Raw genomic sequence first — 13,447 nt, forward strand, 5'->3', positions numbered from 1 at the left:
CTCGGGCGGCCGAGGAAATGGCGGCGCCGGGGTGCCCTGCGTCCGCCGGGTGTGCTCCGTCCCTCGGGTGGCCTCTGCCCGCCATGTGTTCTGTGCCCCCTGCGTGTTCTCTGCCTGCTACAATCCCGACGGGCTTGTCCCGGCCGCCGTCCAGCGCCGCAGGCTGGGGGATCGCCCCCGGGATCGGGATGGGCCCAGTGGGGCTGGCGGCTGTGAGGGGGCGCGGGGGCTGCGAACGCTGTGGGTTTCCCTGCCCGCCTTGGCTCCTGAACTGCCGCACTCCTGTGCTTGTTCTTCCCGGAGCTCTCGAGGTGTTGCTCACACGCCGCCTCTGCAGGGTAGGAAGTGCCTTTGGTAAGTGAAGGGTAGAGATGGAGTGATAAGGAAAAGTGTTCCTGGAGGAAACTGGAAATGCGGCTCCATGACGCTGTGTCAAGGGAGGTTTAGGCTTGATATTAAATGGAAAATAATATGAAAAAATTATTCACCCGGGGGTGGTTGGGCGCTGGAACAGGTTCCCCAGGGAGTTGGTCACAGCACCAACCTGACAGAGCTCAAGAAGTGTTTGGGCAATGCTCTCAGGCACATGGTGTGACTCTTGGCATGTGCTGTACAGGGCCAGGAGATGGCCCTTGTGGGTCCTTTCCAGCTCAGAATACCAGGCTGTGTGATGTATCCAGTCTATGGAAACAAGGAGTTGAGGGAGTGAAACTGGTAGTACAGCATTTGGATTTTGTTGTCCTTAAAAACCTCAGAGCCCAGATAAGCACTGAGGCATTTTGTTTTTTGACTAATAAATGAGTGGCCTTTGTCCTTGCAGTGCCCTAACCACCAAGCTGCTCTTTATTTGACACAACTTACATGACATCTTGCTGTGTGGTGTCTATGCCTTTGAATCAATCATTTATATCATGTTTTTACCATGTTTTCATTCTTTCTCAGGTAGCCTCCTGCCTTTTGCTGTAATGCCAGATCCAAGCCAGATGCAGGTCTTCAGGTTCTGCTATTACTAATGCAGCTGCAGCAGTTAACACCACCAGGCTGTATCATGTCTGCTACCTATAGCAAAGCTCTGCATGTTATATATTCATTTGCCTACAGCACTTGAACTTCTGTAGCCACCTTGTCACGTTAAGAAAAACAGCAAGTCAGTGCTTTTTAGAGACAAGAAAGAATCCAGGGTTAAAATAAATCTTACTTATTCAGATATACCATTTACTCTTCCAGTGTATGCATGCCTGTCCAGTGTATGAATCCCTGTTCTGCCATTTCAAGATGATAAAAACAGGAGCTTTTAGCTCACTACTTCCTCTCCAGGTACAGGCAGGTAGCAAGCTGCAGGCAACATGAGAGGTTCTGGCAGCTCATGGCTTGCTTTTGCCATGGTCTGTGAGTTATGAAAGAATATTTTGGTGAGGTCCTGGCACAGATGTGCAGTCATGTTACAGGATGCACATGCCTTTCTTGCTCTACACCAGTCCCAGTGCCCTGTGCTTCCATACACATTAAACGTGGGATACACCACTATTTCTAGTCATAGGACTGACACACATTTAATGATACCTGACAAATAAAGTAGAGGCATAGAGTTACTGAGTGTCTCCTTTATACTGAATAGCTTATCCCTATGGAGAGGTTAGGCACCAGTGGTGTCTATGTATTCATGAACATCAGTATGAAGTTAACAAGACTTAGCGTACGCCTTTCCCAAAAGAGTATGCCTTTGGGGGGGGAAATTCTGGGAATTCTATCTGAAAATTGAGAGAACAAGTCTTTCTATCCCTAGGTTTGTGTTGGGTTTCAATTTTTTTTCGTATATCGCTTGTCAAACGTTTCAGATTAGAACGCGTAAGTAGAATTGTACCAACATTCAAAATTACAAATTTACTCTTCTTGTGAGCCAGTGTAGTGCAAGAGGCACATTCATTAATCAGTAATGGATTATTACACTCAAAAGAGAACTCAAACCATTGAACCTCTTTTTTTTACTTCCAGGAACCTGTTTTTGAGCAGTTTGTATTAAATTGGTTTTCCTTTGTAGATGAGGCCGAGTAAGATCTGTTTTCAAGCTGTGGTTACTGTTACAGCTTGTTCTTTCTAAACATACAAAACCAACTGTTCATTAGCACACAGCTTGTTAATAATCTCTTACAAAGTATGGCAATAAAATATGACCCACGGTGGTGGAATGAAATCCAAAAGGTATTTTTCCTTCCTGTAAATTTAGTGCAAGTGGGATTTAGAAGGTCGAATGTACAGATCACCTGATAGGAAGAGTTGAACAATTTCTCTGTCTCCTTTGAGAATTGGTTTAACAGCATCACATGTGATACAGTGTTTATAATGTTATTGTGGGTGTTCTTGAGAAAGAGTGCTAACCAAAGAGTGCCACATGTACCAGATCTTCCCTTCTTCCCTTTACATATTGAGTCAAGGAGTAATTTTCAGAGCACAGAAACATGTTAGCCTTCATTTCTCATGTCTGTTAATATGAATGTTTGACTAAAAGCTTGCAGGTTATTTCATTAATTTAACTACAGAAGCCAGGATATTAATAGTAAGAAAGTTAGTATTACTTTGCCAGATTTCTCGCAAACAAAATCAGTGCTAGAAGAGCACAAGGGCGTGTGTTGGTATGCAGATAAACCAGTGTTGATTCTGTATAGTTACTGCTCAAGATCTACATAATCTTGCATACTGAAGCTCTGAAAGGATGTCTGTAAACTAAGAATTGTGACTGGACAAGAGCACTTGTTTCATCATAACACATATTCATAGTCTCCAACTGTCCAACATATCATATTTGCATTAAAAGACCTTATCTAGCCAGCCAACCAACCAACAAACCCACACAACCTCCGCAAGAACAACAAAAACCAATAAATGGTTGTGCTGACTCCAGAAGTTTTCCATGCCTTTGTTTGGCTCCTGTGTCACCTGGGATGTTAGAGGGTCTAAGAGCTCAGCAGTCCTTTGGTGATCTGCTGACTCAGACAAAGGGGGAAGGAGAGCAGCAGTCATCCTCCCTGCAAGTTCATGGGACAGCACTAGTCACATAAATATTGGCAATTAGCCTCTAAAAGCAAATGTGCCTGTGATGGGGCATGAAACAATGAGCTGTTTTGAAGTGAGAAAACCTTATGCACAGATGGGTATTGTAAGATGGAGGTGACTCTGCCTGGAGAAGATGGAAGTAGGATTTATGAGTGTGCTGTGAGTTTGTAAGTTATTGTGGTAATACTTCTATGAAGGATTTTGATTTTATTTGATTTTTTTTTTCTTGTGGCTGATAATGAAGACAAAGCTGCTTGGAATGCTGTATTCATTAACTAAGGAGAACAAGAGCCCCAATTGCTAGAGTGACAAAAGAAAATTAGTGATACCATAGATGTTGAAAGTCTTTTGTTGCAAAGAAAGAAATAAATCTCTTTGGATTTCTTCTGCCTTGTACCTTCATGTGATCAGCAATAGCAATAAAGTCAGAAACAAAATTGCAGAGGTTTCAACTGGGACAACAAGAATATGAATCCCTATTGTTTTATTGACTCGATTAGCAATAATTCCACATATGTTTTCACAGCAAATAAATATCACTAGTACTCATGGTAAAATGGCCAAATGTTTCCATTTTTATCGGTAAATGAGGGAATTGAGATTCTTACAGACATGATTGAATTGCTGAAGTGTCAGATTCAAGAAGTAATGTCTCTTGATCAGATGGTTTTAACTCATCTTTTTGAGTGCAAAGTGTACCTTTCAGGTTAAAGAATTCCAGACCTCTAAAAGATTTATCTCAGCAAACCACAAAGTAAAGCCATGCAACAGTACATGTAACTCAGATGCTGATGAAGGAGACAAAGTGCAGTGACACATTGACATTTGTGAAAAATCACTGTAAACTTGGTAGAAAATCCCTGCAGGCCTCCGTTGTGCAGTCTGCAATCTCACTTTTGAGATTTTCCCAATTTACTGACAAAAAGCTGCATTAAATTCATCTACTTGGGAACAAAGTTTGAGTTTTACCCTATTTAGGAGGAACTTAGATTTCAAAGACGCTATGGTGGATGTTTCTTACTTCAGGATTATACCAGAAATCAGTATAAATAGCACAAGAACATAAGGAAGAGCTCTTCAACAGATTTCCACTTCAGGCTGAATCTTTATGATGTCAGTAAAAGCAGTAGTATATTATGACTAGACATTCTATTTCACTTCATTGTTACGACTAAGCTTCCTATTTTTATTGTGCCCTAATAATTATGTTCCTTCTATTCCATTTTAGTATTCCTATTCATTTAGTCTAATAAATCCCTGCTTCTCTGCAGTACCACTGATCTGGGAAATATTCCTTTTCATTTCACAAAGACAAGAAAGGACAGAGACAAAGGGAAATGGAAAGTACTATGGTCAAAAGAGCAAAGGCTTAGGCTGTCCAATTAGGTCATGTGCAAAGTAACCAGAATTCTAAACTGTCTTCTGAATGTTATTGAGACCTAGATTAGTTTGGGGTGAGTATATTTGAGTTCTTACATTTGGCATAGTTTCCAAACACGCTTGAAATGCAGAGCTGTAATGCATATAAAAAATTTCTGTCCAAATTAAAATCTTCATACGAATTTCTGTATGATACTTGTTGGATATACTGTGGTCACTGCCTGATATGGAATATTTCCAAGAAAAGTGATATTGCCAGTCACTGTGTGGGTTTCAGCTGGGGTGGAGTTAATTTTCTTCATGGTGGCTGGTATGGGGCTGTATTTTATACTTGTGTTGAACACAGGATTGATAATATAGAGAAGTTTTGGTACTGCTGAGCAGGGCTTACGCAGAGGCCTTTTGTCCTGCCATGCTGGTGAGGCTGGGGGTGCATGAGAGGCTGAGGGGAGACACTGCCAGGACCGGTGACCCCAACTGACCAAAGGGGTATTCCAGACCATGGGATATGCTCTGTAATAAAGTGGGGGGAAGAAGGAGGAAGGGGAGACATTTGGGGTGATGGTGTTTGTCTTCCCAAGTAACTGTTAGATGTGATGGGGCCCTGCTCTCCTGGGGATGGCTGAACTCCTGCCTGCCCATGGGCAGCAATGAATTAGTTCCTTGTTTTGCTTTGCTTGAGGGCACAGCTTTTGCTTTCCCGGTTAAATTGTCTTTATCTCAACCCATGAGTTTTCTGGCTTTCACCTTTCTGATTTTCTCTCTGGTCCCAGTGTTTGTGAGGCATAGTGAGCAGGTGGCTGTGTGGGGCTTGGCTGCTGGCTGAAAATTGCTGACAATTAGCAGAATGATCAGAGTGGCAGGAACAAACAGCAAAGTGTAGTAATTTTGTATATTAAATACAGTAATTGTACTATTTATTCACTTTAAAACAAACCAAAGCTGAGTGGTGACATGGAGTTAACAATCTCATTGTTTTTCATTACAGCTCCTGAGGCCAGGGAAGGAGAAACAGCAGTCTGAGGTGAGACAGCATTGAAAGAACCTCATCAAAAGCTTTTAGAGACCTCTGAGAACTGTTGATGTGCTTAAAAATTGAATATTAATATTACCTGCTTCACAACTGTAGCGTTCTTTGAAGCATGCCTTTCCCATTCTGCACTTTGTCTTTGCTTAATACTGAAAATTAAATGTTACACTTAGGCATGCTGCTGCCTTTTGCCATAGATCGTTTTTCTAAAAGTGCAACAGTTCTTCAATGCATGTTTTTATAATTGCAATATTTGGCCAAGGATGAAAACAATAATCTGATTCCTTATATACATTTGGTGATACGCAAAAATCTGATGGATAAAAGGATTTTCTGAGGCCAAAACTAATACCCATATTTTTTAAAATTGTTTTTTCATGAAGCTTTTTTTTAAGCAGCTGAGCAGCAAAGGTTTTGGTAACTCTAGGAGGATTTTCCTCTAAAGATATTTTATTAATGTAAACTTTTTCTTTGTAGACAGATCTCAAATAGATTTTTGTTGTGTAAGAATATGTTGTTTTAACAGCACATATATATAAATATTTTAAAGGACTTAAAATATGCTTATTTAGGCAAATTTTTGCCTAAATGTTTTAAACAAGGTGAGGAAAACAAATAATATATTCTGATTTTCCAAAGTCTTTGCTTGTATACTTGCCTTTATACCAATTCCAACCTTAGTAAATTGTAAAGTGGCGGGACAACCATGAAACTGATAACATAAGTCTTTGCAGAGAAAAATGAAATGTTTCTCTCTGATACAGGACATAGAATTGCAGCATTTGAAAAATAATAATTCTAACAATAAGTCATATTCTGCTTTCTCTCTTCAATGTTAATAGTCTTTCTTAGCATCCAACTACAAAAAAGTGCTGCTGAAACAACTTTTTCTGACAGTGAAATATTTTAAAATGTAACTGATTGATGCACAGCACTTGCTTCACTGATTTACAATAGAGCTTTCATATGCATGCTCAGATTTTGCAAGCTAAAGGTATACAACAAGCTACAATTAACTCTGGTTATAAGCTAAGAGAAAACATGTAGTAAAGCAAAAAGAGGAACTCTGAGTTGAAATATGCCTGGTAAACCTGAAACAGGTTGGTGTGGTTTTTTTGCCAGTTTGTTGTGGGTTTTGTCTTAAGTCCCAGTAAAACAAATGACATGTAATTTCAGTTACTGTATATATCCTTAAGTATATTTTTTTTGTTGTAACTTCCAAAACAAGAAGGGTGTTTGTTGAAACTAAGATTTTTTTTAAAAGTATAAATTAAAGTTTAATTCAGTACAGCTTTAATTTCAATAGAATTAAAAGCATAGCAGAATCTAGGTTTTAGTGCTGTCATTATTATAGTTTTAACAACCTGTAATGCAAATTACAGAGTCCATATCATAAAAGGAAAGGTAAAAATATGTGTGTTTTCAGATCCTGAATAAGACTGCCCAGTCAACAAAGGAAATGTGTCATGTACATGAACAAATGGAATAATTTGTAGTAAATGTAAAAGTTGAACTAATTATTTTAACTGAACATAGGTATTAATTTGTCTTCATTGTTTACTTTAGGTGAATTGACTTCAGAAACTTAAGGACAAACCTGTTGTCATATTCCTAATTCAGCAGGGCCTAACCATGACCAGCAAGGTGAGGAGCAGTTCACACACCCCCTGGCAGAGTCTCCATCAGCGTGTGCTGCCTGAGCTTCCTGCTGAGGGTGAACCTCAGCAAGAGCTCCCCTTCAGAATTTGGAAATTCAACAGTGCAGATGAAAGTATCCACGTTTATGTCTGTCTTTAGTTTTTGCATTTCAGTAGTTCAGATTTCACTGCAAATTCTTTGAGATCGTCAGCACATGGAAGATTAGAATCAGTATTTTAGTATCATAATGAAGAGTAATTAAGGCCTTTCCTAGATACCAGAAGGCAATCTACCAGAAGGAAAGCTCTTTTCTTTCTTTCCAAGTCTCATCTGGTGCTATCAAGATTAAATGAAGCGCAACTCATGGTTAATGAAGTTTTTACTCTTCTACTAAAATAAAATTTAGTCTCTTAAAATACTTCCCTTTTGCCTTTCATACACAATTTCTGTCCATACTTTGTCTATTTTAGTGGAGTCATATGCCATATTTAGCCCAGACAAATTTTTTTAGAGTTTACTAATTTCGAAACATTGTCAAGTAGACACACTAGTATGTTTTCTCTATATACTGTCAGCCTGATTCATGTGCCTGTAAGTTCATCTAACACTCTTTCCACTGTTGCACAGAAAACAAATGACCTTTCAGGGAAATACCTATCAATGTTTCAATCACTGCTGCTGCTTTTCAGTTAGTATTATTAAAAATCTCAAACTTTATTCTCTTAGAAGTGCAGAACAGCTGCATTTTAGTCATTTTAGATGCTGGAGTTCAGTTGAAGAGGGTGATGTGTAGCAGTAGGCACTACAGTGATTAATGAGATTTCGGTAGCTTTTCCATAGCTTCCTGCCTAGAGCAAAAAAACAAAACAAAACAGAAAATCAACAAACAAACAAAAAAACCAACCCCAAACCCATAACAGCAGATTAGTTGTGTGCCTTTCACTGCTTCTTGTAAAATGTTAATGGACTCCTAAAGGTTGCATTTTTGAATGAGAACCATTTCAGCAAGAATTTTAGCAGATGCAGAGGACATACAAGGAACTTTTGAAAATTCCTTATGTTCTACTTTATAAAGTCTATTAGGCACATTTGGCACAAGCTGGGAATCTGACACTGATTTCCAAGCATTTAAACGGTCCAAATAAAATGCCATTTCTGTAATACTTTTATATTTTCCTTTTTTTTCAAGTGTATATAAAGTACACATCTGAATAAACAATATTGTACTCCTTTATTTTAGATGTAGGTAGCAGTCACAAGAGATTAAATGCTGCTATGTGTAACGAAGCATGAAGATGACAAGATATTTGAACCAGAGGCTTTTCAGCTCAATCACATCATCCAGCACATAATTATACAGATTTTGTATTTCAGACACCAATGTCACCTTAGGGTTGAAATCATTCTAGATGAATCGGTGTAAGTATAAATAAGATAGTTCCCCACACCCCAGTTACTTTCCTACTTTAAAAATAGAAAGGAAAATGAGTCGTCCTGAGTTTAGGGATGAGTTATTTGTGTGTGGTATTTGTGATGGAAAATTCTTTCTAAAATAAACACAGTAATAATTAATGGTCTTCTTTTTTCCTCTCATATTTTAAGGCGACAGCCTGCTTCTAGTGCCAGAGTACTAGACTAGATATATCCTGGTCTCTTTTAGTACTTGACTAATACATACAGCACTATCTATTAGAGTCATTAGTTGTATCAAGCAAAATATTTTTCTGTAGTTTTTCTATTAAATTTCTTTAAAGCCACATGTAGAATGTTACCTCCCATGCTGTACTTTAGTTCCAGCGACTCTAATATGGATGATACCCTGATGGGCTTTTGAAATCCTGAAAAACATGAATGTGACAGGGAGCCTAGACGGGACTTTAAAAAATACTACAAATCATTTAACTACTATGACAAAATTTTTATAAATGCTGAATAAAGGTGAAAATTAATAAATGTATCAGCCTCTATTAATTTAGTTCCTTCTCTTCATTACAGAAAGACACTATTGATCCAAAATTTATTAGCAATGTTCTGCTAGAGCCAGCGGAGGGCAGACTTGAACTGGAAACTCTTTTTGCTACTGTAGTTACTTGAAGTTAAAATACCAGATATATCATGTCTTGAGCTCAAAGTCTCATCACTTCTCTACTATTCTAATTACACTTGTGCTGGATAAAAGCCTCTTTGCAATTGCTGTTTGACAAAATGAGTGTTTTGCAAATGTTTAAATAAAGATGCTAATATGAAAGTGAATAAGTCAGTGTGTTAGCAGCTGTGTGTTACTCATCAGGGATAATCCACACTGCTTAATCCTTAACCATGTATATCTTGAAATGTTTGTTAAAAGCTAGTGAATATAATTATCTCCATTTTACAAATGAAGAAACTGAGGAATAGAGTGGTAACCTTGCAGATTACCCATCTGGGTGACCTACAGAAACAAGAATGAAGTCCAGTTTTTTGAGATCTAATCCAGTGCTTTGCAACATAAACTATTTTAACTCTTGCAAACATTATGGAAATTTTTGCTAGCAGCCCAAATTGTGGATCTTTCACTGAGGAGCTTACACTGATGAAATAGCAGGCAACCTGACAGTGAGGTTGTAGATCTTAAGAAGAATATTCTTCCCAAGAAGATGGGTGGCAGTCAGATCAAAGGCCTAAAGATCCACTTTAAAGTAGCATTTTATTATTAAAACAAGTACTTCACATTTTTAGGCATATTTTTTATTCATTAGGTTAGGTTGGAGTCTTTCTGAAAGCCTTTATGATAGCCTGTGTCTGACTCTTGTTGTGTATAATGTGTTGTGGCTTCACACATTTTTAAGTGCTGTGTGAAGGTCTGTAAGAATATATTATAAAACAGGCCACTTGGAGCTTCTTGGTCATTTCTCCTTGTACCTTGTGCAACTGTACCTCGTGCAATTGTACCTCACAAAGAGTTGTCACCTCCAAATTGTCATCACTTTCCATAACTCACAGAGGCCTGAAAATGCAATTATCTCAAAAGGGAAAAGATTCATTTACTCTTCTGCAGAACATAAACTCTCCTTGAAATAACCACTAATTGAAGGCATTTGTACAAAGGCTCATTTTATAGTAAACCACTGGATGCCTCAGGTCAAGAAGCAGCAAGAAAGATAACAATTCAATTAATGAAAACTGCAGCTTTGAGAAATGTGGTTTCCAGTCTCAAAGTTATTTTATTTATCCCTAATTATACATTGCTGAAAACTGTTAACCATTATTAGGGGCAGATAAGTCTGAGGTTTGGGGATATGGCTGGTTTTGCCTGTTGTAAGCTTCACAGGTTTACACATCCACCTCCATAACAATCTTTTCTTTCACTAATCCTAGTTGGTGTGCATTTTTTTTGTACCCAACTTTCCCTTTTATTTGTAAATATGTGTGAAATGTTCAAAACATTAGTGATTTAAGAGCAGTTAAGGTATTACTTCCTCAGAAACACATCATTGTTACATACAGTTGTGTTTGTTGTGCTGAGCAGGCCCGGCTGAGTTACAGATAAGGCAAAATAACTGTATGAGAGCAGGTTGGCCAAAGGCTTGTCCCTGTATTTCTTTACATGGAAAATAAAGGATAGATGTATGTACTGTCTGAATAGAGAGCATGATGATGTTGTGTGCCTGTGCCAAAATTAATACAATAGTATTTTATTGGAAAAATAAACTTAGTTTTGGATTTAAAAAATTGTAATATGCCATGTATAAAATACATATTTGATCAAGATCAGTTCTGCTAATGTTCCTTCAGAGGTGAGGGTTTATAATGACTAGGAAAAGATACTTCTACATCTATGGAAGTTTAAGCCTGCTGCTGTCAAGTGGCCAGGACCCTTAAGTGTGTGTTGAAGTGTCCTACTCTTAGTAAATCAGAAATGTTTATACTTGCTGTCTCAAGTAGTAGAAAGAACACTAGCAACTTCTTCCATGTTTAGAATTCTGTGGAGTCTGCTACCTGTGAGCAGACTCCACTTAAATAAAGTCTCTGGAACTACTAATTGCTAACCTCATTCTTGACATAGTTCAGCCTCCAACAGCCTGCTGCAACTTCTGTTACACCTTCTGGGAGTCTATCTATAGCAATTGCTTTCTCTGCCCAGTTGGCTCCAAGCCAGAAATATATCCATTTGCACAAATGCTTCTTAACCTTGTTCACACTGGGGTGGGGGGGAAAGGGGGGAGTCATATTTTTTCTTTCTGCTTGTGTGGTTGGTGGATACTTTTGTAGTAAATTCAGTACTTGCCATGTTCACTGTGTAATGCACAAGTGGTTACAATGCCTTTTCTAAGGTACTCTTTGTTTCACTTTAAGTGTACTGAATAAAACTATTTCTCCATGGCCATTTCATGGGCATCTTACTGTAACATGGGAGTCTTAAGCAAGTACATTTAATCACTTTTCTGATAAGGCTGTGTTCTTCCCTCTCAGTAGGGCATTCTCAGTTGACAGAGAAAGCCTTCAAGACTTGCAGATTAACCAGCACTTCTGAAGGCTGAAGAAAACACTAACATTTCTGACCAGCTACCTGGCGAGTTCCAGTGTCCCTGTCATGAAGAAATAGGTTTATAACTGATAGGGAAGATTGTGCTTACCACAGGAATGCTACTGGTACCCAAACTAGCTTGTCTTCATTCTCAAAAAGCTGCAGCTCACACACATACATGTACAGCATCCAGCTCTGGAGTCCTCCATGCGGGAAGGACACACATCTGTTAGAGCAAGTCCAGAGGAGGCACCAAGAAAATTAGAGGGACAGAACACATCTTTTCCAAGGAAAGGTTGAGAGAATTGGGATTGTTCAGCCTAGAGAAGAGAAGGCTTCAGGGTGGCCTAATTGTGGCCTTTCAGCTCCTGAAGGGAGTCTGTAGTGACAGGACAAGGGGTAATAGATTCAAACTGACAGAGTAGGGTTACATTAGATATTAGGAAAAAATTCTTTATTGTGAGGATGGTGAGGCACTGGAACAGTGTGCCCAGAGAAGTTGTGGATGCCCCATCCCTGGAAGTGTTTAAGACCAGGCTGGGTGGGGTTCTGAGCAACCTGGTCTAGTGAAAGGTGTCTGCCCATGGCAGGGGGCTTGGAACAAGATGGGCTTTAAGGTCCCTTCCTACCCAGGCAATTCTATGATTCTATGTACCTGTGTATAGACACTTCTGCATTATATGTATGTAAATGTTTATACATTTACAGAATTGCAGGTTTATCAGAATCAATTGAAAATGAGCCAGCTTGGATATCAATTCCAGCACCATTTCTGAGGATATATGTATAGACATGTATAGCAAACTCAAACTGCAGCTTTGAAGTCCTCAGTGTTTCAGCTACCTAGAAGTACGTATGCAAATATTTGACATTAGAAAATTAGGAGCACTTTGATTGGAGTAATTATGTTGATATATAGGAGTTCTGTGGTACGGGCAGGAACAGATGGTCCTGATTTTTCTGACTCAAATTTCCGCCAAGATTTTTTTTTAATGTTTTCATGCATTTCTGTACAGTTGTGGTGAATGCTGTACCAGAGTCCAGTCCAAGCTCTGAGAAAGACAAAAAGGGTGTGGTTACAAAAATAGTCACAGACCACAGCTCTGTGTTTGCATGCTAGATCATGAACAAGGATTCTGCATTAAGATGTACATAGGACAGTGTGTGGCATCTCTCACTTTCTTCTGTGGCATCTTAACCACATTTCACTTCCATTTTTATTAGATCTCAATGTTAGGGGGAAAAAATGCAAGTTCTAGCTTGTGCAAAATTTTATTTATTTCCAGCTCTAATAAATCCAGCCTTGCAACTTCCAGTCCTCTCAGGTGTCCAAACACCTGTCCCATTCCTCTGCATTAGAACTCGTAGGGTAAACTGCTGGACCAGTAAAGTTCTGTTCTCTCTAAGGTACTGCATCATGCATTTGCAATTTTGTTCTCCCCTTAATGCAGCTGGAGTTTCAGACTATCCCATTTAACTGCATATGTGTCACAAGTCACTGACATCAGAAACACATTTTAGCCTTCATGTCACAAATTAATTGAGTTGCAGAAAGAAGAATAAGGTTATTAAACGAACAGGTTTTAAGATTCTACTTTCAAATAATAGTGAGTAGCTAAAAAACCCTAAAGCCAGGAGCATGCAAGCTCCTACTGGTCAGTTTTGAGTTGATCAGCTTTTAATAGCTACCTGCAAAAGACTAATTAGTGACTTCAGTGTGCTATCCTACATTTCAAAGTGTCTAATTGCTGTCATGTAGCTGCACACCTAACACTGCTAACTCGACTTCATACCCAGCGCTGGTCAGCACTAGCAAACCTCAGCTTCAAGGTTAAGGT

At 38.9% G+C, this 13,447-nt stretch overlaps 1 long non-coding RNA gene and 1 other non-coding gene across 3 annotated transcripts; both read left to right on the forward strand.

Moving 5' to 3' along the window:
- The first annotated feature begins 9 nt into the window (after positions 1-9).
- Positions 10-11,241, forward strand: LOC135443802 (uncharacterized). 2 transcript variants are annotated; one of them, XR_010439116.1, is made up of 3 exons: positions 10-354; positions 943-5,458; positions 7,031-11,241. It is a non-coding gene; the product is annotated as an uncharacterized LOC135443802 (long non-coding RNA). The 2 variants fall into 2 exon arrangements; XR_010439115.1 differs by having other exon boundaries at positions 5,423-5,458.
- LOC135444740 (small nucleolar RNA SNORD93) lies at positions 5,719-5,806 on the forward strand. The gene has a single exon (XR_010439268.1). It is a non-coding gene; the product is annotated as a small nucleolar RNA SNORD93 (small nucleolar RNA).
- Positions 11,242-13,447: the final 2,206 nt, after the last annotated feature.

The sequence above is a fragment of the Zonotrichia leucophrys genome, chromosome 2 (assembly GCF_028769735.1).
Source record: "Zonotrichia leucophrys gambelii isolate GWCS_2022_RI chromosome 2, RI_Zleu_2.0, whole genome shotgun sequence".
In the NCBI taxonomy this organism is placed as follows: domain Eukaryota; kingdom Metazoa; phylum Chordata; class Aves; order Passeriformes; family Passerellidae; genus Zonotrichia; species Zonotrichia leucophrys.